The following is a 24,619-nucleotide window of genomic DNA, read 5'->3' as shown; positions in this document are numbered from 1 at the left end:
GTACACCTGAACCTCAGAGTTAACACCTCAGGAGTGTAGGTTGTTCGTAACACTGAACAGTTTCTAACTCTGAACAAAGTGTTATGGTTGTTCTTTCAAAAGTTTACAACTGAACATTGACTTAATACAGCTTTGAAATTTTACTGTGCAGAAGGAAAATGCTGCTTTTAACCATCTTAATTTAAATGAAACTAGCACAGAAACAGTTTCCTTACCTTGTCAAATCTCTTTTTAAACTTTCCCCTTTATATTTTAATAATTTTGCTTTTAACACAGGTGTGTGTGTGTGTGTGTGTGTGTGTGTGTGTGTGTGTGTGTGTACGTGTGTGTGCACTGCTGCTGCCTGATTGCGTACAGGCAGGTGTGTGGTTGACTGGTCAGTTCATAACTGAGGTTCTACGATACCTTTTTAATTGCTGCAAGCCAGAACAGACTACAATTAAGTGAATAATGCAAAATATCTTCAACAAATACTCTCTCATTTTTCAGTGAATTTACGTTTGGCTCAATCATGAGCCACTTTACATGCCTGTGTAGAGAAGTGAGGATGCATAAGGTACCCTTGGTTCCCTACATTGGTTTCCCAGACTTCAGGTCTGTGTGCAGGAGAGAGAGAGAGAGAGAATAGCCTGTACAGGGCCCTACTTCCAGTCCTGTGCAGGTGGGTAAGGAGTGGGCAGAGCCAAGACACAGGCAAGCAGAGATGAGCAGATATAGGGCTGGCACCATTTATTTCACCCCTGGGGTGAAGAGGAGAAAGGACTGAATTGTGATTCTTTTAGTCACAACTGGATCCCTGGTCTGCTTCTGAGGCAGCACAACTACGTGCTGTCCTTACTCAAGGCTCATGGTAACCGTGCAGTTTAGTCCTTTCTAATTATCTTTCAGTCTGTCCTCCACAGAACTATATATCCATTTAGGTTGTGCTCTCTCTCAGGGACATGAGTTTCACTCAAAGAAATGTTGATGGAAAGTGAATTTCAAAGTCATACTGCAGAATTTGCAGAAACCAAATATTAAATTTGCATGGACAAGCATTTGTGCTGGAAAAGTGTGTGCTCATGCAGTGAGGGAACCAAAACAATACAATACGACTTATCAAATAGATCACAACTAAGCAACAAAGCTCAAATATCAAAATACCCGCAAGCAAGCCATAGACTAAATCTATTGAAAAGTGAATACAATAAAAAAAAAGGAAGTTTGAGAATGCTGCAGTCTGCTTGCAGATATTTCACAAAACAGAAAGAGGCCAAATTAGTAAAATAAATTATTCATTACAAACTATTGGCTCATTTCTACAGAGGACACAGCACAGTAAATATAATCAATGTAACACAAAAAAAAACCAAACCCACCACAATCACCTTATGGACCATTTTTGCTTTTCTTCCCCAATGCCTCATCCTAATACACCCTTCCTCTATCACAATGCTGATCCAAATAGCATAATTGTTCATAATCAAATTCCAAATTGGGTTGGTGTGAAATGTAACAATAGCTGCCTTGTTCCATTCTACCAAACAGCCCTTAAAACTAAAGAGAAGCGACAACCACTACAAGCCAACAGACAAAAATGTGAAAAAGGTGAAAATTTCTGGCAGAATCCGTTAAGACAAAGAGTAAAGATCAAAACAAAGCAAGCCATTTAGGAATATGGAATACAATCAACTAATCTAATGCATAATAACAGAAGTATCCCATCTGAGAGTGCTGTGAAAAGTCTCTGCTCCTGAAAGAGAGAGAGAGGCATGAGGGAGGGATTATTGAAATCCTTTGATTGGGATTTATATCCAGTATAGGCAGGGCTGCAGCAGCATCCTTGAGTTTTGAAACAACAAGCTTAACAGTTGTTTTTCAATTTACAAAACCAACCACCTCTATAAATGCCTTAATCTTCCATTTAGAGTTAGTATTTCATTGTAAGTGGCTTGCTCTCTTCTAAATCTACAGGCACAGTAGTTAATTTTATGAAACACTTGTAATTGGCCAAATAACGACTGCACATGCACTTCCCGTCTCCTAAAAATACTGCATATTTCATTAAAATTGAGCTGACTGAACACACCTAATCCATTTGTAATGAAGGAAGCAATCGTTACCAGCTGCAACAGCTTATGAGAAACCAACCATCTATATAGAACAGATGTGTCTGAGCAACAAAAATAAGATCCATATCCTGGGTCAGATCTCAACACCCAATATTTGGGACATTAGTATCTGCAGTTATGGACCTGGCCTACGATAAGCTTCTGCTTTTTCAGTAGCACTTACAGACCATCAATCAAGACCAGTGCCCCATTGGTCAAAGCATTGTACAAATGCACTACAAAACACTTGGTCCTCTACCACAAAGAGACTACAATCTAAGTAGTGTTTATTTACTTAGTTTCATCTGCTGCTGATGCCAGTTCCCCACCCAAATTCATGTTCTTCTGTTTGGAACACCATTGATATCTGTGGAAATTATGATTTCCATGGGGAATGAGCAGCAGGGTAGGGAGAAGCCCCCCAAAATATCTTGCTCTTTTCTAATGCAGAAGCCATCCTACCAAGAGGCAGAAGATTCTCTTCAAAGAAAATCAAAATGATATTGGAGTGACACTATATTATTTTGTGCTCTAAACAGAAGTGAGGCATATAATGGGGAAATAAATTTAGATTTACTGCATTCCCAACTCCTTTCGTCTTTGCTTTTCATAAAGCTTGGAGAAATTAAATGTTGTTCATAAAAAAAGTAAATGGAAAATTAATTTTGAGGTCAGTAATTATCCTTCCCTACTTCTTCTAGAAGTGATTTCTTTCACTAGCCTTTACTGAAATAGCCCAGACAGGAAGAAAACTAAAATGTTCCACAGATACCCTAATCCTACTGCTCTAATGCCTCCTACTTTCATCCTCTCCTTGGAAGAATCAAAGGCCCAATAGATTACCGTTGCCTTCCCACTCTTTATTACATCTACAAGCAGCCAATCAGCGGAAAAGAACAAATACCATGTCACTAAGAACCAATCACACAGGGATAATTATGAATAAAGCGCATAGTTCACAGACAACCCATAGGTAGAAATTTGTTTGAAAGTTCATAGTAATAAGCCAATTTGTAAAGAATCAAATTTTATTCATGAACAGAATGAAGGCAAAATGCACTGAGCAAGTGTTCACTCTGAATAGTTTGCCCAGTATCTCTCTCAATACACTGTACGTTCTTTTCAGGGCTACTGCAGATTTTGTTATATGATAATAAAAGAATTTCAATCAATCACAGCCCAGAAAGTCTGTGCATTAGGCAGTATAGATGACAATTTCAGAAAATCCTGTGACTAAACTGTATGTGCAATTACCATAATTCCATGCAGAAGTCATTAGTTACATATTATGCGGTCATTATACCCATGTCTGTGCACACTACTACAATTTTATTTTGAAAATTTAAGCCTATGAGATCTGTCCGTCATATGGTCTCCCTTCCTAAGCACAAATTCTATCTCTTCTTGTCCCTTAAAACCCTTCCTTAAAATAAATTTCTTACATGGAGCTTTTCTATGATGATCTCTCCATGGCTGCTCCTCCCGTTCAAACTTGTACTCTCAGTATGTTTGTGGTGGATGTGTGTTTTGTTATCTATATTTTCTGTGTGTTAATTTAAGCTTTACTGTTCTTGGGGTTAGAGCCATCTCTGAGGTCTCAATCCTGCAATGGGACACACCAGTTCACCCTGCCCAGATCCAATTGCTGGATCAGTGCTTAAGTTTGTACAGCACAGAGCAGAGGGACCCAAGCGCAGTCATTCATCCTTCCCATGCTCCCAAAATAAAGTCATTGGGAAGCCTGAGAAAGTAGAAGCACAGCACTTGCAAACCTTCCTGGGGGAAGAGAATAATATTTTTCTTTTTTTGTTTATGTTTCAGCTCATTGTGTCGCTTTATCTTTTTATATAACAGGAGTAATGTTCATTGCATTGGAACACATCTAGCAATAAACAGCTATCAGATGTCTCAGCTTTGCTGTAGCATTTAACCAATATCCAAAGCCATTATTGCTTTGTCTGCTCTGTGCCATTCCCTTATATTTATAAGCAATCTCTGAATAGCTATCAGCTGTTTGTAACATATTCCCAGACAAGACTTAGAGTACAATAGTATTGACAATGCACTCTCAGATCCCAATGGCACTATCTTCTCACAATCCTGACAGTGGAAAGGAAAGGTATTTATTTTCACCTTTGTGCATGGGGATTTGAGGGGAGAGGGATATAAATACAAATACCCACACATCAGAATGAGAGTATGCGCCAATATGTATGGATCACTGGAGATTTTATATAGACCCAAGATATAAAAGCTTGGGAAGTTCAACTATGATAGAAAGCCTCCTGGTGCTTCCTTTAGGGCAATGTAATATCACACCATCCCTCCCTACAGTCCATGCCTTAATGGCATGATCTAGCCCATTGACTTCAGTGGGATGGCTCACAAATAACGTGCTGCTTAGTGAGAGTAAACATGGCAGAATCAGGCCTGAATAGATTTTTTTTTCTGATACACTAGTTCGCCTGGCTCTCTTAACTTTGGCTTCCAGAGGTTTCAAATGAGGGCTGTTTCCGATCAAAGCCCTCTGATAGTGGTAGAAGAACCCCACAGTCGTGTGATCCCCTTTACATGAAAGAGAAAATTTAGGCTAATTCTGCACCTGCAGATCTTCACAGACTAGCTTTCAAGTAGAAACTGCATTTCCGCAACTCTGATGCACGCACCCTCTGGCACACTAACTGAGAGCAATCGTGCTAGGCTTGGAAATGAATAGCGTGCTTTCCTCATTCTGTAGAAGAATTAGCAAAACCTCTCTCAGTCCAACATTATTTTTAATCACTTACAAGGGCAATTATACCATCTTTTGTTAATGCAATAAGGGGAAGGCAGTGTAGCCACACCGGGAGAGGCACCATAGCACCAGATTTTGCAAAGACCGCCCCCCACCCCCCAAACAAACAAAAACACCCCACAACCACACCACACTTATCCTTCTCTTACTGATGTGTACATATGTCCAGAGCTGAATCATTCAGAATTGAATGTCTTTCAGGAGAGATGCTCCAAGCCTCAACTCCAAAGCCACATGAATCCAGAGTCAGGTCTGGCAAGGGGAATCTAGGGAGTGGAGAGGCAGCACTTCCAGCACAGTGAAACCTTCTGTATGGTAGAGCTGGCTCTGCAGCAGTTTTCTGAGCCCACCCCAATCAAGCCCACCAGCTGGGATTCACCTGCTCCACCACACAGGGCAATAGCTTTTGTCTGACAGGACCTAGTTGCTGCTTTGTATAGCCTGCAGCCTCTGGGGTGCCTCTGCTTATCTGTCTCAAGTCTTTGCTTTATTTGTACTCTTCTGCCTCTCCACTCCCTAGATTCCCCTTGCCAGACATGACTGTCCAAGTGTGCTCTGTCCAGACATGCAAAGGCAGGTGAAAATGAAGGGAAGAGGAAAAAAAGTTATTTGAAATTTCACAAATTTAAAAAAGGTTCCAGTTTGGTGGTAACATTCCCTTCCCTATGCCTAGCTTCTCTAAGTACTATTGCCCTCCTCATTCATGAATTTAAAAAAAATAAAGCACTATGAAGAAACAGACCATCTGGGTAAGAGATGCAACAATGCATTTCTTATGTGTCTATGTCAATCTCCAGTGTCTCGCACAACATAGGGCCCCATTCTATTCAGGGGCCGACACTACTAGAAGACAAATACATTATAATAATAATATCATCACATTTGAGTAGGAATAGGAGTCAAAATGTGCACACATTAATATAAAAAAGAATACATTCTGAGCACCTTCAGCTCAGCTGGATGTTGTGTTTCATGTTTTTTGGCATGGCAAAAAGTAGTTACTTAGGGAAACTGACTATTGTAAATCAAAGGAGAGCAGTTGGCTCTGAAAATTGAAAAGAAGCAGGATATTTTTAAAGTACTATCATGTGGAGCCCTCACTGTATGAGTGCAAATCCTGATGTATTACAAATTAATATTTCATTATTTCTTTAGTTTTATAATTAATTCAAAAGGAAATACATATGACATTCAAAACAAGTAAAACAGCCTTGAGAAATATCTGGAAAATGCTTTGTTTGTCTCCAAGCATTATTTATACATCCTGAATGTTTACCTCCAGTATTTAAAAAAAACAAAACAAAAACAAAACACACCAAGCACAAACGGAAACACTGGACAGGGGAACTAGCATACGTTCCTAATTATAGCATTTTGCTTTATTCCCAAAGCAGCTGACTATTCCACATATTTAATAAAGGGAAATCAAGCAAATGGTTTCACCAGTTAATTAGAGCTCACGGGAAATAAAAACAATTAAAAAAAGAAACTTCTTTCTACATAGGGACAAAACAGAGAAGTTGTAATTATGGTTAAACAGTTGACAGATTATAAAATACATTTATTGCATAAAATTACAATTGAATTGCAAACAGCGCAAACATGTGATGGAGCTACATTACCCTCCACTATCTTTTACTGACCCCCTTGACACTTTTTAACTAGGCTCACATTCAGATATCCTTATGAGTACCTTACTCTAAAATAGCTCCATTGAAACTACTGGGACTTCTTGTGGTATAAGGTGCTACCCAACAAAGCTAAACATGAATCTTCTCCTGGACATCAACATCTAAGCCAGATCAGTGTTTGCTGGCTGGAAATGGTGGTACTCCTTTATACCCCAGATTCCTACAGCTGAAGCCATCACCCAGAATATGGCAAACAAGGGTTCAAGCCCCCACTCTGAGTTAGAAAAGGACTTGACAACCCAGGCCTCTCTTCTCCCAACCCCTGGAGTATGGGATTTTTCTGGGATAGGTCCCCAATCTCTTATTGTAACTGTTCCACTTAAAATAGTCCTAGTGGAGTGCCCTAACCACTTGGAAATACCATCATCATTTTAACTCTCTGGGTCCCACCCACATAGCAGAGGGACCAATCTGGTAGGTGGCCTCTGAGCAAACAGACTGGATTAGACCCCTGTAATGGGGTTTGCTCACACACACCACCTGTGAAAGGATTAAGGTGGCTCAGAAGGGGCTAATTAAACTGGTAGGCTGCACCTGGGGGAGTCTTAGGCTTGATTGACAAGCACTAATTGAAGTTGGATTGGAGCCCTTCTTGGCAGGAGTAAGTGAGGGTTTGTATAAAGCCAGAAAATGAGAACAGGTGAGGACTGGGCTGGGTGATTATCTGACCCCAAATGAAGTCACTTTGAAAACCTGAAGAAGAATCTATTGAAGAAGGAGAATGGATACAAAGTAGGGTGGGAGTAGACACAGAATCAGATGTTGATTATATCAGCAAACAAACCCACACCCAAAGCTGAGGAAGGAAATAAACCAACATGTTATTGCAAGATCCCTAACCACAGAAATAAGATTAGGGGATATTAATCCTGTGAAAGTAGCTGACTGGATTTAAAAAAGCATAGAGGATATTGTAAAAGTCAGAAGGCTGAAAGATGGTCTTTTAGTTGACAGTAAAAACAAAGAGCAAGCTGATATACTAAAAACTAAAATGCTGGGGAAAGCAAAAATATTTTGCCAGCTACTAAAGTATTTGATGGAAATGAAGGGGGTAATATATAGAGTGCCATTAGAATGAACCTATGAGGAGATAAGTAAAAAAACATAGGTGAAGAAAGTATTTAGTAAGTAAGTGGCTAATTAATAAATGAGGAGAAGAAAGCAAGCCATTAACAGCTGCACTGATTACATTTAAAGAAGGGACTCTACCTGAGGGGGAAAAAAATGCTATGGTTTCAGATTTTCAGAACCAAGCCATATATTTCTCCCTCCCCTAAGGTGTTATAAGTGCCTAAAATATAGGCATGTAGGAACTCTTTGCAGAGGGAAAATGACATGGTAAATGGCAGTGAGAGCATTCCTAGGAAAATTGCATAGATAGGACAATAATAATAGTCCCGCACAGGGCCGCCCAGAGGATTCAGGGGGCCTAGGGTCTTCAGTGGCAGGGAGCCCCCGCTGCCGAATTGCCGCCGAAGACCCGGCACTTCAGCGGCGGGTCCCGGGGTGGAAGGACCCCCCCGCCGCAGGTCTTCAGGGCACTTCGGCGGCGGGTCCCGGAGCGGAAGGACCCCCTGCCGCCGAACTGCCGCTGAAGACCCGGAGTGGAAGAAGCTCCGGGGGCCCGGGCCCCGCGAAAGTTTTCTGGGGGCCCTGAAAAACTCTCATGGGGCGTCCCTGCGGGGCCCGGGGCAAATTGCCTCACTTGCCCGCCCCCCCCCCCGCCCTGGGCGGCCCTGGTCCAGCATATAAAGTGTGTGTTGCAGCAGGACAAGTTAAAAAGACACAAAAGACAAAAATTGTTAATTTATATGGAATCTAAAGAGGCTCCCAAAGCATGAGGAGAAGGAAGAGACAATCAGGATAGGAAAAGGGGAACTGCAGACTCATTCCATAAAAAGTATGATAAACACTCTGGAAGGAATAGGCAACTAGTGAAAAAAGAAAGGTTTATTGCATTTTTGCTAGACGTGATAAAGTGTACATCACAAATTGGGCAAAAAAAAACAAAATCAGAAAAATAAAATTATAGCAAGGGCAGAGGGAAAAAAAATGTTAGCAATTTGTTAGCAATTTGTCTGGGGACCACATTCATGAATTCTGAATGAGTTTAATAGCGAAATATGACTAGTATGAGGATGTCAATCTTTTGTTGGAATGCCCACAGTCTAATAGCACATGGTCAAGAACGAAAAAGCAAATATCCTGGAAATGTAAACTAAACCAGATATGATATGTATCCAGGAAAAAGGGTTGGTTTTAAAAGCTTATTTTTAAAATTCACGGGTATATTGCCTTTAGGCAAGACTGAAAACTAGGAACAGGCGAAGGTGTTTTATTTTCAAAAGGGTAAAATTAAACTACATACCAGTAGAGAATGAAGAAGCCAGCCTAGAATGTAATGCTGTTGAGATCCCTATGCAGAAAAGAAATATTTCTTTAAGGATTTATAATATCTATAACTCATGCAGGAAATTAGAAAGTTTGGAGCTACAATAAATAAAGAATGCTAAAAGACCACGTATTAAATGCTGTGACCTAAATAGTCACAGTAAATTGTGGGGAAGTGAGACAACTGATGATAATGGTACATGCTTAGAAAGGTTCATTGATTAAAACAATCTAGTGGTTTTAAATGACACCCCAGCTAGATTTAATGCAGCCAATGTTATAATTCCTAGCAGAGCCGGCTCCAGCGTTTTTGCCGCCCCAAGCGGCAAAAAAAAAAAAAAAGAGACGCAATCGGAGGCAGCTCTACCGCCGCCGCTTCATTCTTCGGCGGTAATTCAGCGGCAGGTCCTTCCCTCCGAGAGGAGGCTGGGGGACCCGCCGCCGAATTGCTGCCGAAGAGCCGGACGTGCCGACCCCTTTCTATGGGCCGCCCCAGGCACCTGCTTGCTGCGCTGGTGCCTGGAGCCGTCCCTGATTCCTAGGTCTAAGCAGGAAAAACTAACAGCAGATATTGCAAGTAAATGAAACTGGGAAATATATAAGGAAGAAGGAATGGGGAGTGATCAGTTCCCTGTATTAATTACTTTTCTAGGGCAAATTAAGGTTGAAAGTTACCCACCTGGAATTTTAAAAAAAAGCTAATGGCAAGTTATTTACAAGTAGATGCATTGAATTTGAGAGTAATCATTGGGTGAGTGATGACAGAGAATTTCAATAATAATGTAATAAAAGGATTAATAGCAGCAGCCACTGTAGCCGTATTTAGGATATTGAAGTAACCCCAAAGTAAACTAATTTCCATGAGGGAATAAGCAATTTAAAATGGCAGTTAAAGAAAGGAATAAAGCCTATACAAAAAGCAAAAAATGCAATGCATAATGAAGATCTAATGAGTATTCCAGCAAGGATGGAGTGTCCTGTCCATGTAATGTGGCTGCAATAGCCTGGGCGGTTGATATGGAGTTCACTCCTTTGTCCATGTGTCAGCATCCTCCTCTCAACTTCACTGGGCTGATACAATCACTTGTAGCTGGTTCCAAATGTAACAAGTGGTGCTATCATCTCCATCAGGGTATCAAAGTCCATGACAGGAGCTGGCTCCTACAGCTTGACGAGAAAAGAGCCCGTAGGAAACAAGCCGCTCCCAACCAATATACATACATTTGCAATAACTGCCAAAGATCATGCAAATCTCGGATTAGACTATTCAGTCACATGACACATTGCAAACCATTTACATCATAGACTGCAATTCCCACCGCTCTTGTACACGAAAGGATGCCAACAAATGAGTATAAAATAAATAAGGCAATAGCACAAAGAATTATTTTTAAAAAATCAGAGTTGGAGGAAGTACTGTGGGAAGATTATTTCTGATATCTTGATATCTTTATTTTACAGGCAAATTAGAAGAACGAATGGAAATCAGACTGAGTAGTAGCCACATCCCACATCTTATTGGAACTGACAATGTAGTTAGAAGTTCTGATAATGATAAAGCAGAAGTTTTAGCAGAAACTTTCTGAGGAGTAATGATGAAAGTCAAAGGGAAGTTTTCCACCAGATTAAAAGATAATTCTATGCTACCAGCACTCCCAGCTTTCTTCGAGACACCACTGACATCCTGAGGAAACTACAATCCATTGGTGATCTTCCAGAAAACACCATCCTAGCCACTATGGATGTAGAAGCTCTCTACACCAACATTCCACACAAAGATGGACTACAAGCCATCAGGAACAGTATACTGCAGTATCACAGCAAACCTGGCGGCTGAATTTTGTCCTCACCCACAACTATTTCAGATTTGGGGACAATTTATACCTTCAAGTCAGCGGGACTGCTATGGGTACCCACATGGCCCCACAGTATGCCAAAATTTTTATGGCTGACTTAGAGCAACGCTTCCTCAGCTCTCGTCCCCTAATGCCCCTACTCTACCTGCGTTATATTGATGACATCATCTGGACCCATGGGAAAGAGACCCTTGAGGAATTCCATGATTTCAACAATTTCCTCCCCACCATCAACCTCAGCCTGGACCAGTACACAAAAGAGATCCACTTCCTAGACACTCCAGTGCAAATAAGCGATGGTCACAACCACCACCCTATACCGGAAACCCACTGACTGCTATATTTACCTCCATGCCTCGAGCTTTCATCCAGACCACATCACACGATCCATTGTCTACAGCCAAGCCCTAAGATACAACTGCATTTGCTCCAATCCCTCAGACAGAGGCAAACACCTATAGGATCTCTATGAAGCGTTCTTAAAATTACAATACCCACCTGAGGAAGTGAAGAAACAGACTGACAGAGCCAGAAGGGTACCCAGAAGTCACCTACTACGGAATAGGCCCAACAAAGAAAGTAACAGAACACCACTAGCCGTCACCTACAGCCCCCAACTAAAACCTCTTCAGCGCATCATCCAGGATCTACAACCTATCCTGAAGGACAATCCCTCACTCACAGAACTTGGAGACAGGCCAGTCCTTGCTTACAGACAGCCCCCTAACCTGAAGCAAATACTCACCAGCAACTACACACCACACAACAAAAACACTAACCCAGGAACCTACCCCTACAACAAACCCCGTTGCCAAGTCTGTCCGCATATCTATTTTAAGGGACACCATCATAGGACCTAACCACATCAGCGACACCATCAGGGGCTTGTTCACCTGCACATCTACCAATGTGATATATGCCATCATGTGCCAGCAATGCACCTCTGCCATGTACATTGGCCAAACTGGACAGTCTACGCAAAATAATAAATGGACACAAATCTGACATCAAGAATTATAACATTCAAGCGACAGTCAGAGAACACTTCAATCTCCCTGGACACTCAGACTTAAGTGGCAATTCAATAAAAAACTTCAAAAACAGACTTCAACAAGAAATTGCAAAACTGGAATTAATTTGCAAACTGGAGACCATCAAATTAGGCCTGAATAAAGACTGGGAGTGGATGGGTCACTACAAAAAACTCATTTCCCCCTGCTGATACTCACACCTTCTTGTGAACTGTTTGAAATGGGCCACCTTGATTACATTGAACTCATTATCACTACAAAAGTGATTTTTTCTTCCTTCTTGTCAACTGTTGAGAATAGCCCAGTTCTACCTTAATTGATTTGGCTCATTAGCACTGACCCCCCCCCACACACACACTTGGTAAGGCAACTCCCATCTTTTCATATGCTGTATATTTACACCTCTCTACTGTATTTTCCACTTCATGCATCTGATGAAGTGGGTTTTAGCCCACGAAAGCTTAAGCTTATGTTAAAGTATGGGTTGGATGAATGGTCTATAAGGTGAATAGAAAGCTGGCTAGATCGGGCTCAATGGGTAGTGATCAATGGCTCCATGTCTAGTTGGCAGCTGGTTTCAAGCGGAGTGCCCCAAGAGTCGGTCCTGGGGCCGGTTTTGTTCAATATCTTCATTAATGATCTGGAGGATCTCTCTCATACGAATCCCACTCACTGTTACAGACTAGGGACCGAATGGCTAGGAAACGGTTCTGCAGAAGAGGACGTAGGGGTTACAGTGGACGAGAAGCTGGATATGAATCAACAGTGTGCCCTTGTTGCCAAGAAGATTAACGGCATTTTGGGCTGTATAAGTAGGGGCATTGCCAGCAGATTGAGGGACGTGATCGTTCCCCTCTATTCGACATTGGTGAGGCCTCATCTGGAGTACTGTGTCCAGATTTGGGCCCCACACTACAAGAAGGATGTGGAAAAATTAGAAAGAGTCCAGCGGAGGGCAACAAAAATGATTAGGGGGCTGGAGCACATGACTTATGAGGAGCGGCTGAGGGAACTGGGATTGTTTAGTCGGCAGAAAAGAAGAATGAGGGGGGATTTGATAGCTGCTTTCAACTACCTGAAAGGGGGTTCCAAAGAGGATGGATCTAGACTGTTCTGAGTGGTAGCAGTTGACAGAACAAGGAGTAATGGTCTCAAGTTGCAGTGGGGGAGGTTTAGGTTGGATATTAGGAAAAACTCTCTCACTAGGAGGGTGGTGAAGCACTGGAATGGGTTACCTAATGAGGTGGTGGAATCTCCTTCCTTAGAGGCTTGACCTTAAAACCCTTAAAAAGCCCTGGCTGGGATGATTTAGTTGGGAATTGGTCCTGCTTTGAGCAGGGAGTTGGACTAGATGACCTCCTGAGGTCCCTTCCAACCCTGATAGTCTATGATTCTATGCCTATATAAATTTGTTAGTCTCTAAGGTGTCACAAGGACTCCTCATTGTTTTTGCTGATACAGACTAACAGCTACCACTCTGAAACCTGTAATTGAGAGTCATGACCTAATATAGTTGAGGTAAATATGAAGACATTATACTGAATGAATGGGTTTGTATGGGGGGCTTGAGAGAGCTATTGCTAGTGACAAGAAATTCAAGAATACTTGTCCAGGTAAAGATAATATATTTAATATAATGTTTAAATATATCCCTGAAAGCAGTTTGAGGGTTCTCTAGAATTATATAACACTATATGGGAAAGAGGAGTGATACTGGCAAGGCGGAAACATGCGGTAGTAATTTCAATATGAAAACCAGGTAAACTATTAATAAAAGTGGATGCCTGAAAACCAATTGTCCTTACAGTCTGTCTGTGTAAAATTGTGAGGCGAAAGGTGAATGAAAGATTGTTTTCCAGATAGGCAACCAATGGCATTATAGATAAGGTAGAGAGTAGTTTTGGAGAGAAAGATGCACCATTGATCACAATGTTAAATTAAAAAATGAAATACAAAAGAGTATGAGGCACAGGAGTTTCATGATAGCTGTCTAACTAGATATTGAAAAGACATATGACATGCTATGAAGGGAAGGCTTATTGTACAAAGTAGATGCACTAGGCATAAGGGGAAGAATGTATGAGTAAAAGGACCATGCAGGTCAGAGTTAGGAAAGTTATGTTGAATATATACACAACATTAAAAATGGTACATCACAAGAAAATATCAGTACAACCTTATTTAATATTATGATAAATGTTCTTTCTGAACAAGTTCCAGGGTAGATGTCACTCCATTCACAGATGATTCTGCTCTGTGGGTTAGGAGTAGGAGTATTGAGGTGGCAGAAGAGAGAATCAATAAAGTGTTTTGAGTGACCTCTGACTGGGAAAATTCATGGGGTTTCAAATTCTCCATTGCTAAAATCAAAGGATTGATCTTTTCTTTTTGTAAAGTTAAAGGAATGTAAACTATCTGTATGGAGAAAAAATAGATTTAGTTAAAAGGTTAAAATTCTTAGGGGGTAATATTTGATACTAAATTACTTTGGGAAGATCTAAACTAGGCGAAAGATAAATGTACAGGAAGGATTAACCTGCTGAAAACTCTTGCTAGGACTAATTGAGGGAAGATAAGAAAACATTGCTGATGGTACACAGACCCTTAATCAGACCAGTTATTGATTAACTGCTCTTAGGTCAGCCTCAAAATCAAAATTTAGAAAGATTTAATACGAGCCCAGGCACTACAAATTCCAGATAATGCATTTATTACAACACCTCACTTTCTGGGCCAAACTTAATGGGAACTGCAGTGATGAAAGTACCAAACAAATACATGAGGATTGTTGTGAATTTGATTGTGTGCTATATTAGGCCTATGTTAGAAATCCACATGCCATTAGAGTTAAAATCTGAATGCAGGAGTTGAAATACAAGGAAAAGGTGAATGAAGTCAAAATTTGTAGTCATGGGAAAATTAACTATGGATGGGGGTGGGGGGGGCGGAAAAATCACATGTCCAAATGCAGATTGAGATTTATTTTACAAACGAAAGGGTAAAAAAGACAGTAGGTATTAAAAATGAAGTATCGGTACATAGATGAAAAGTGGAGTCAGTTTTGTCAAATATATTCAGATATGTCCAAAAAAAGGGGGCGGGGGGGCAGAGGAAAAAAAAAGAGGAAAGTGACTTTTTGAATTGTGCCTTAGAGTTGAGGATCACGACATGCATTACAGCTTGGATAGAATTAAGGAAATGATTTTGTTTAGAGTACTAGATGGGCATTGTGGCTTAAACAAAAATCTTTTTTGGACTATGTGCTCCATGTAAGGTGGAAGAAACAACTGATCACCTTATATGGGTATGTAAGGGCTTTGATAAAGAAAGGGAAAAGCTTTTTGCAGAATTCAAATGTCTTAATATAACAAAAACTACATTGTTTAGTAATAACATCAGGACTATTATCAGAAAGGTGTTATATTACTTGAAAGACACAAGGCAGAGTGAGAGACTATAAACTTCTAAGAACTGAAAAATTACAGTTGGTGGCATCTAGAGACAATTCAGTCATGTCTGCATCACCATAAAGAAAAGATCAGAAGGGGACAGCAGTGTGGAAGTCTGCAGTAATTCTGGGCCTAATGAGGAGTGAAGAGAAAATCCAATCCAAGCCAGAGCCAGAGCCCTGGGATCTTGACCCGGAGGGAAGGGATTTACCCTGAGGAGTGGTGGAGAAAAAAATCCTGCAGAGGGTGGAATAGGAAGAAGCCCAGGGAAAGAGCAGCAAGGGTTGAAATGGTGCAGATCTCAGCTGCTGATTGTAAGATCTCTGGCCTGGAGCCTGGAATAGCAGAAGAGCCTAGGTTCCCCTACCAGCCACTGTGAAAGTGCTACCGTCTTGAATGGGGAGACTGCTAGGAATGGCACCCGGACAGCTGGTCCAGTGAGACTGTTATCCTAACAGGGTAACACTGTGTAGTGAACTGACTGGAGGGCCATGCCACAAAGAGGAAGGGTCAAGCTACGAAGAGGAAGCATTGAGAGCAAGGGGCCATGGCGCAAGTGAGTGAAAGAAGGGTGCATCATATCAGGCAGAACTAATCCCCAGACACAGCAACTAGGAGCTGCCTCAGTGGTGAGTAAAACCCATTGTAGCCCAACAAGTCAGCTAGGTCGGGGAATGCCTAGTTTGAGAATCCCACCAGAATTTAGGCACTGAGCAGCTCAGCTATGTCAGAACTTAGGCAGCTTTATGCATCTCCACAGCAGAAATTTAGGTACCATAGGGACCTTACTGGTGGGAAACACAGGCATCTAGAGTCTTTAGGTACCTACAGGTTAGGTAGAAGCTGAACAGGGAGGTTGAGGATCTAAATTTTGGGCTTAGGAGCCTGTAGCGGCTTAGAGACCTGTATTCTTTTGGAGAGCTAGCCCCATAGCTATAAGCTTTTCAGTTTTTTCCAACCACATTCGTGGTGTAAGCTTTCTTGTTCTCCTGGGAATCAAATATTATACATTTTCTTTTAACTCTGATTGCTTCTTGCACTTCTATATTCGTGTGCTTTGCCCTCTCTCTATTGCTGGTATATTTATTGCTAGATGACATGCATAACCTTTGGATACACCGTAATTTCTGTCAGACACTTTCCACTTCCCTCTGTGTTCTTTTATCCTATCCCCCTATTATAGCATCACACCCAGCACTGTCCTTGTTCTTACTAACGTTGTGTTCTGAAATTCAAAGTTCTCATTTTCCCTTTTTATGATTCACTCCATATCCTCACTGCAGACCTAATTAGATTACTCACTCTTTCCAACTGCTCACCCACCGTTACCTCTCAAATCTTGTTATCTATATTGCTCTGAACTAAGTCATGAATTTCCACTTTTTAAGTTTCCTCTTTTATTTATTGTGCAATGAAACAGTCTCTTGTACCATGGCTAAAAAACTGAGTAGCAATAATAAGTCTGTCTTTTTCACAAGCCTTTTAAAATTCCTGCTCCCATCTAAGGCCAAGAGCAATTTTCTGTCACTGGCTGTATTTTCTTGTTACAACTCCTTTCACGGAGTCATGGTCAAACCTCAAAACTTTCAGAGTCATTCTTCAGTTCAAATAAGCACCAAAAACTTTAGATGCAGATCTGAACCTTAGCCAAATTATCTAGGTCACCTGCATCCAAACTCTTCTGGAAATCTTAGAAGAGCGGGATTTACATGAGCACTCTGTCCCTCAGTCACAACACTAAATAGCACAATAAGAGTCTTTATACAATTCAGCTATGGTACCAGCTGAAACCCACAAGTGCAATGGCATGTGAAGATGGAGAAAACAAACAAGTTATCCAAAAACTTCAGTATTTCAAGGACTGTTTGGCTTGAGTTAGGTTCTAGAACTGAATGAGAATCTTTTTTCCCTTTACGCTGGGGATTTTTTGCAAGTGGGCTGATAAGGATCCTTCTGCTGTTTCTGGAGCAAATCCAGATATTCTTCCCTTCTCACCTTTTGTCAAGGCTGTATCCCCACTTTGAACTTTAGGGTACAAATGTAGGGGCCTGCATGAAAACTTCTAAGCTTATCTACCAGCTTAGCTCTGGTCCGCTGCCACCATCTCAAGAATTCCCTCCCTGGGAAGCCTTGAGAAACCTTTCACCAATTCCCTGGTGAATACAGATCCGAACTCCTTGGATCTTAAACAAGGAGAAATTGACCCTTCCCCCCTCCTTCCTTTCACCAACTCCTGGTGAATACAGATCCAAACCCCCTCCTTCCTTTCACCAACTCCTGGTGAATACAGATCCAAACCCCCTTTGGATCTTATAACAAGGAGAAATCAATCAGGTTCTTAAAAAGAAGGCTTTTAATTAAAGCAAAAGGTAAAAATCATCTCTGCAAAATCAGTATGGAAAATAACTTTACAGGGTAATCAAACTTAAAGAGCTCAGAGGAATCCCCTCTGTCTTAGGTTCAAAGTATAGCAAACAAGATAAGCACTCTGGTAAAAGGTACATTTACAAGTTGAGAAAACAAAGTAAATCTAATCTTGCCTGGCTTTTACTTACAATTTTGAAATAAGAGAGACTTGTTTAGAAAGATGGGGAGAACCTGGATTGATGTCTGGTCCCTCTCAGTCCCAAGAGCGAACAACCCCTCAAACAAAGGACACACACAAAAGCCTTTCCCCCCCCCAAGATTTCAAAGTATCCTGTCCCCTTATTGGTCCCTGGGGTCAGGTGTCAGCCAGGTTACCCGAGCTTCTTAACCCTTTACAGGTAAAAGGATTTGGAGTCTCTGGCCAGGAGGGATCTCAGCACTGTACACAGGAGAGCTGTCACCCTTCCCTTTATAGTTATGACACCTTTACTCAGACCTAACTCAGGCAAAGTTATCATTGAAGTCAATAGGAGGAGTGCCTGAATACAAACTAAGGGTATGTCTACATTTTAATTAAAAACCCATGGCTGCTCCAGGCGAGCTGACTTGGGTTCATGGGCCTGGGTTAAGTGGCTGTTTAATTGCAGTGTAGACTTTCAGGCTCAGGCTGGAGCCCAAGCTCCAATATGCTGCCAGGGGAGAGGATCCCAGAGCTGAGGCTCCAGCCCAAGCCCAAATGTCTACACTGCCATTAAACAGCCCTATGAGCCTGAGTCAGCTGGCATGGGCCAGTCACAGGTGTCTAACTGCAGTGTAGACATACACTAAGGGTTCAATGATCTCACCTTAACTCACTTTGAATAATACTTTATTGCTGAAAGAATGCCCTGGAAATGCCTGGCTAGATGTAGGTGGTTCATCCAACTCCTCTCTTTGTAACATCTGCAGCTCCACCACTAGGACCCCAGCATTCCCTCACTGACCACCTGGTCGTTCTTGACCATTTAGACTACTTCTCTCATCCCCCTGCCACAGTGCATCTTCACAAGAAGAAAAGATGTGCTTGTACTATGTGTTAGCCAACACAAGGTAAAATTCTAGTGAAGACTAGGAATTTGTCGTTTTCCCATGTACTGGTAGGCTGAGGTAAAGACTACGGGGTAGCCTAGGGCTTACCTCGTATTAAGACTATAAACTGCCTGGTCTTCACTAGGATTTTATCACATTAGCAAACACAAGGTAAGAACGCACCTTTTTCTCTAGTGAAGACAAGTCCTTATTGAGACTCTCACTACTATCTTTCTGTGTCTGCTGTTCTCTTTTCCCCTGGACCTTGTGTTATTGTGGCTGCAGCTCCTCTCCACAGTGCTTCAACTATTGGTATCCATTGCTGCCTGCTTGCAGTGCTTTCAGAGGAGGTCACATTCTTTCTGTTCCTTATGTCTTATCACCCAGAAATGGTGGCCACGTTGTGCGGGTTGGAAGAGATGCCTCATGAAAGGGCGCCATTGGAGACCTTATGTTCCATATGGCCCTGGGACAGGCTTATCCGGTCAAGTCTTCCAACATTTCCTTGAGCAGCGGGCACTCCCTTTTCACTGTGCCATCTAACCATTATTTAAAAAAGTCTGTCTCCTTTTTGGGGTGAAATAGTCAAACATGCCTTAAAAATAATATAAAAACTTTAATATATGGTGTGTGTATGCCACTGAATTAACACTCCTCATAATGATAGACCTTAGCCAAAATACCTTTCACATGTAAATTTTAAATCAAAACATAAATTTTTGCACCTGTGAACTCTTAATCCAAGTAAAATACTGAGATAAGTGCATATCAGCAGGAATTTAATGGAAAAAGCCTGCAGGTTTGCCTCCTGTTGTTTACAGGGAAAAATGGAGAATTAGGATAAGCCAATTTCTCTTTAAAATGCAACAGAGTAGAAATATTCCTCTTAGTGATTCTATTAAGCAAAATAATTTGCCAACCCAAAAGAGCTTATGGTGCTGGAAATAGTAACAACATCTGGTTTACTCTTCTTAATGTCTCACTTGTCTGCTGTCTGTTCTTTCCCAGCTGCTTTCCCTCTGTTTAAATCAGGTCTTTCACCTAGCAACTGGAGGCCTGCCAGCAATCCAGAAACTAAAAGGAATTTAGTATTGTCTGTTTCCAATCTTGTTACAATGGCAAGGGCTGCTTCTGGACAGAAAGGAAGAACAAAGTCTGTAAAAGGAGGTGCAATGAAATCTCAACTTCTTGCTTTGGCTTAGTTTATACAAAATTGCATTGCTGCTACTGTTTCTGCTCCTGAAAAACTGACAAGTGCCGGTTGGTGCAACTGAAGAATTTGGTCTGTTTCCTTTAAAAAGAAGGACCAGAGAGCTCTAGCTAAAGTACAGTTGACCAAGAAGGAAGATCAGATTTAGAGCTTATTCCAGAGACACTGACAGGAGTTTTCAGCTCTTCAATGAAATTACAAGGCACGCGAGAGGAGACATTTAGAAAAGGGTCTTTTCCTAGTGATGGACGATTCTGAAACCTTTCTTAGGTCATCTTTTGATCTGTAGAAATAACTTAGTTTAGATGCTTTTCCTAAAGTAAACCTCTTTCCTCTACAAATTCAGCTGAAAGTCTTAAGAATGAGGTTTCCCCCCCCCCCTTCTGTTTTTGTTACTCTTTGGTTTTGGTAATACACAACAATGAGAACCTCTTCAGAACCAAATTTGAAACTCACATCTTTAAAGTTTGTGCATATATTTTAAGAATCTGTAAGGCATTTATGTACCATGGTGATAAGAGTCAGAGGGATGCTTAGATAGATTTTCATAGTATTTCAGCACTTCCATTTTCAGATGAAACCCAGAACTCAAAAACTGGAAGGAATGAGAAGAAACAAAAAATAAATTTTTGTTTTGAGTTTGGGGCAAAGATTTGTGAGTATGGGAGGGTTAATATCTAGATAAATTCTTTGATATGAATAATTCGACATTAACATATGAATATAAAGCTGGACCCAGTTATAGAGTGCAGAACACTTAACACCCCAGCTGTCAGGCTAAACACCAACCTAGCCATGTAGAAAATAAAATCTCAACTGTGTACACACCATAATTGAAATAATCAAAGCAATAAGTATAATTACCTCTAAACCCAACAAAAAAAAGCAAGCAGCTAATGATAGTGTAATGATTTCCAGTCTGAGTTTTGCAAATACAAACACTCATGAAAACGTCATCTCCAGTGAAAGACACGGTTAAGTGTCCATAGATTTAAGGGCAAATTATAAAACTATTTTGGCACAACTTAGCTACCTTAGTTGTTGCATCAGTTAGCTGGCATTAATTAATTACAAATACGTAATAAGAAGTTCTTCCCAGTAAAAGTAATTTTTAAAAATACTCTGCTCCTTAATTTCTAGTTTCCTATTGTGTAGTTCTGTTGAGTTTCTCCATTTTCAAAAAGCATTATGTTTACTCTAAGGGTATGTCTACACTACGAGAGTAGTTCGATTTTACTTAAAGTGAATTTGTGGAACCGATATTACAAAGTCGAACGTGTGTATCCACACTAAGGACAGTAATTCGACTTTGTGAGTCCACACTAACGGGGCAAGCATCGACATTGGAAGCGGTGCACTGTGGGCAGCTATCCCACAGTTCCCGCAGTCCCCGCTGCCCATTGGAATTCTGGGTCGAGCCCCCAATGCCTGCTGGGGCAAAAAATGTGTCGAGGGTGGTTTTGGGTAACTGTCGTCATTTAACCCTCACTCCCACCCTCCCTCCGTGAAAGCGCCAGCGGGCAATCAGTTCGCGCACTTTTATGGTGATTGACAGCGCGGACACCACAGCACCGCGAGCATGGAGCCCGCTGTGATCATCGCTGCAGTTATGGCCGTTGTCAACACCTCGCGCCTTATCATCCACCTTTTTCAGAGGCAGATGCTGAGAAATCGGGCGAGGAGGCTACGGCAGCGCGGTGAGGACATTAAGTCTGAGAGGGGCACAGACCTCTCACAAAGCACGGGACCCCGTGCCATGGATATCATGGTGGCAATGGGTCATGTTGATGCTGTGGACGGCGATTCTGGGCCCGGGAAACAAGCACAGACTGATGGGACCGCATAGTGCTGCAGGTCTGGGATGAATCACAGTGGCTGCGAAACTTTTGGATGCGTAAGGGAACCTTCCTGGAACTTTGTGAGTTGCTGTCCCCTGCCCTGAAGCGCAAGGACACCCAGATGCGAGCAGCCCTGACTGTCCAGAAGCGAGTGGCCATAGCCCTCTGGAAGCTTGCAACGCCAGACAGCTACCGGTCACTCGCGAATCAATTTGGAGTGGGCAAATCTACTGTGGGGGTTGCTGTGATGCAAGTAGCCAATGCAATCGTTGAGCTACTGCTCTCAAAGGTAGTGACCCTGGGAAACGTGCAGGTGATCATAGATGGCTTCGCTGCGATGGGATTCCCAAACTGCGGTGGGGCTATAGATGGAACTCACATCCCTATCCTGGGACCGGACCACCAGGCCAGCCAGTACATTAACCGAAAGGGCTACTTTTCAATGGTGCTGTAAGCACTGGTGGACCATACGGGACGTTTTACCAACATCAACGTCGGATGGCCGGGCAAGGTTCATGACGCTCGCGTTTTCAAGAACTCTGGTCTGTTTAGACGGCTGCAGGAAGGTATTTACTTCCCGGACCACAAAGTAACTGTTGGGGATGTGTAGCTGCCTATAGTGATCCTCGGGGACCCAGCCTACCCGCTAATGCCCTGGCTCATGAAGCCCTATACAGGCACCCTAGACAGTGAAAAAGAACTCTTCAACTACCGGCTGAGCAAGTGCAGAATGGTGGTGGAGTGTGCTTTTGGACATCTGAAGAGGAGATGGAGAAGCTTACTGACTCGCTCTGATCTCAGCGAAACCAATATCCCCATTGTTATTGCAGCTTGCTGTGTCCTCCACAATCTCTGTGAGAGCAAGGGGGAGACGTTTATGGAGGGATGGGAGGTTGAGGCAAATCGCCTGGCTGCTGATTACGCCCAGCCAGACACCCGGGCGATTAGAAGAGCCCAGCAGGACGCGCTGTGCATCCGTGAAGCTTTGAAAGCTAGGTTCCAGAGTGACCAGGGTAACCTGTGACTATTACATTTTTTTAAACAGAAGCTGAACCTGCCCCCGTTTCTTTACCCACTTAATGTTGACTATCCTCTCCAGTTACCAACCCCCTTCCTCCCTTTCCAACACACCTTTAAAAATAAAATAAATGGAACTTTGTTCATTAACACCGTTTTCTTTATTAAGGATTTCGCAGTAAAGAGTTGAAACTGGTACGCAGACTGTGGTGGGGAGCGGGTGTAGTGATGGAAAGGACTCTTCTAAACTCGAGGAATGACAGGCTCCTGCTCCTAGAGCGGTCCGCAGTGGTGGACTGGTTGTTTCAATGGAGTCTGCCACCCCTCCTTTTCGGGACTCTGTGTGTGGGGGCTATGTGAGTTTGTGGTGGGGGAGGGCGGTTACAGATCCCCTGCTGCGTGGCTCTGTCATTGAGGCTAACGACCACTGCATAAGATCTGTAACCGCCCTCCCCTGCCACAAACTCACATAGCCCCCCCCCACACAGAACATGAAAACCACCTCCCAGACTGACCAGTGTGCCTAGTGACTGCAATGTGTGTGTGTGACCTTCTGCTGAACCTGCCCCTGTGTCTGTGCCCTGGTAAAGGGGACTGTCCTCTCCAATTACCAACCCCCTTTCCCCCCTTCAAACACACTGTCCTCTAAAAGAACATGACGGAAACAGTAATTAACAGAAACGTATTTTTTATTAAGAACTACACAGTTAGGGGATGAAACTGGGACGGGGGCTTGGGTGAGGTGCATTTGGAGGGAAGGAAAGAACGTATCAAATCTTTGGGAATGAGAGCCTTCTGTTACTTGAGCAGTTTGCAGGGGTGGAGTGACTGTTTTCACGGCCCCTGCCGCCCCTCCTTCTTGGGACTTTGGGTGAGGGGGGGATGGGACTTTGTGGCGGGGGAGGGCGGTTAGCAATAGAATGCAGCGGGGCTCTGTCCTCCTGCCTCCGGTCCTGCAGAACATCTACAAGGCGCCGGAGCATGTCCGTTTGCTCCCTCATTAGTCCAAGCAGCGTTTGAGTCGCCTGCTGGTTTTCCTGCCGCCACCTGCCCTCCCATTCGCTGTGTGATCGCTGGTATTGCGACATGTTCTCCCTCCACTGGGTCTGCTGTGCCGCCTCGGCTCGGGAACAGACCATAAGTTCTGAGAACATCTCGTCCCGTGTCCTTTTCTTTCACCGCCTGATCTGCGCCAGCCTCTGGGAGGGGGATGCCGGGGTAGCTCGGGAGACACTCGCAGCTGTGGGATGGGAAAAAGGGAGTGAATTCCTCAAAAAGATACATTTTTGTGAACAATGAATATAGTCTCTCTCTCTGTGAACAAGACCATGCACAGTACCTATTACATGTGCACTCAGTACAAGGTTGAATTTTCTGGCTTCACATTGAGTGCCTGGGGTCTTGCTGTACAGATCACACAAGCGGGGCCGGACAACAGAATTCTGCTAGCAGGTGGCCATGGTAAGCCATAGACTTTGGGCTGCTTAAAGCTTAATTTACAGCAGTGCCCTCCTTTCACGTTCCAAGCAATGGTCCTAGCGTTGGCCAGTTCCTTCTGCCGGCAATCCGGCCGGCATGAACTCTGCCCCTGTCCCACCCCTGTCGTGGCTGTCCCCGGGAAAGATCTCTGCATGCTGCCGGCGAACCGCTCAGCATGAACGGTTCGCCTCCCCGCCCCCACCGCGTGGCTGTAAACCGCCGGTTACAGTTATTTAAAGGAACAGGCAATCAGTCCCCATAATAAAATTCCCCTAATTCAAAGCAGGTCACCATGAGTGATATCACTCTGATGAGGATTACGGAGACAGAGAAAGACC

The sequence above is a fragment of the Emys orbicularis genome, chromosome 4 (genome assembly GCF_028017835.1).
Source record: "Emys orbicularis isolate rEmyOrb1 chromosome 4, rEmyOrb1.hap1, whole genome shotgun sequence".
Taxonomy (NCBI): domain Eukaryota; kingdom Metazoa; phylum Chordata; order Testudines; family Emydidae; genus Emys; species Emys orbicularis.
Note: the sequence above shows the minus strand (reverse complement) of the source record.